We start from the raw sequence: 1,106 nt of genomic DNA, 5'->3' as shown, positions 1-1,106 counted from the left end.
AGGAGTGACGGTTCTTATATAATATTTGCGTGACAATCACAGCAGTTCACATCTATGCGCACTTAAAAACTAATTTACGATTTCATCTTACCGTGTGGCCTTGACCTTGAATGATCGTGCATGTTTCTTACGTATTCGTCTGAACTTGGTGAACACAACACAGTTCTTGTATACACTCAAGCCGATATTCTTTGCGTGCCATGTACGAGAGAACATGACGCACTTAATCTGCTTTGGCAGCCTGTTTACATTTCTAAGGGCCGTTCTATACACTGCACAGAACGTACCTCAGGGATCGCACGTTCAGCCTACGAAGTGCGATTCAACTTTGTGGAATTGCGTCTACTGTGTGTCCCGCGCTGAGAATGAACTTTTAGCTTTTCTACGAGACACAGATATGCACAAGATGGTTCTCTATTAAAGCGAAGTTTTACATGGCTAGGTGAAACGAAAAAGCGTCTGTTAGTCGCCTGTCCACAGAAAACTATCATCATCAACATTGGCTCGAACGTCGCAGTGTTCTTCGGCAGCTGGCTCGTTGGCGCCCCTCAGATTGCGCTCGTGCCACAGCATCTGCTTTCGTCGTCGTCGTCTTCTTCCACAGCTGGCTGCGTTGCCGCTCATCATTCCAGCGTAGAGTTTCACTTCTCTTCTGTCGTCATAAAGGGGGGGGGGGGGGTCGCGTTTAAGGGGGTGTGAGCAATTGCTTAAGAAAGTATGAGCCATTCATTCTATTACCGTGACGGACACATTTAATTTTGAAGCAATTTAATGTCGAAGAATAGCAAGCGGCAATGGCGGGCGAACGCTGCTAAGCACGCCGCCGAGCAAACTCGAGACATCGAACGCAAGCGACATCGGCGGACTGCGGGCTAACCATCGATGACGTCGTTCTCTCCGTCGCAGCCGAACGTGCGTGCAACCTCATAATTGATAAATACTTTAATGAACCCTCGGGATTAACCCACGGATAAACACCGGGGCCGCACGTTTCACCTTCTCTGGTTAGCCATATTCACGGAGTGCTTGAGCGGTGATTTTTTTTTTTGTCTCTGTTTAGTGTCGTATGCCCTGTGTGTATCATTTCATTTATCATCGCATTAAAC

Source organism: Dermacentor silvarum, chromosome 5, assembly GCF_013339745.2.
Source record: "Dermacentor silvarum isolate Dsil-2018 chromosome 5, BIME_Dsil_1.4, whole genome shotgun sequence".
Classification (NCBI taxonomy): domain Eukaryota; kingdom Metazoa; phylum Arthropoda; class Arachnida; order Ixodida; family Ixodidae; genus Dermacentor; species Dermacentor silvarum.
The sequence above is the reverse complement of the archived record's forward strand: the minus strand, read 5'-3'. Positions refer to the sequence as shown.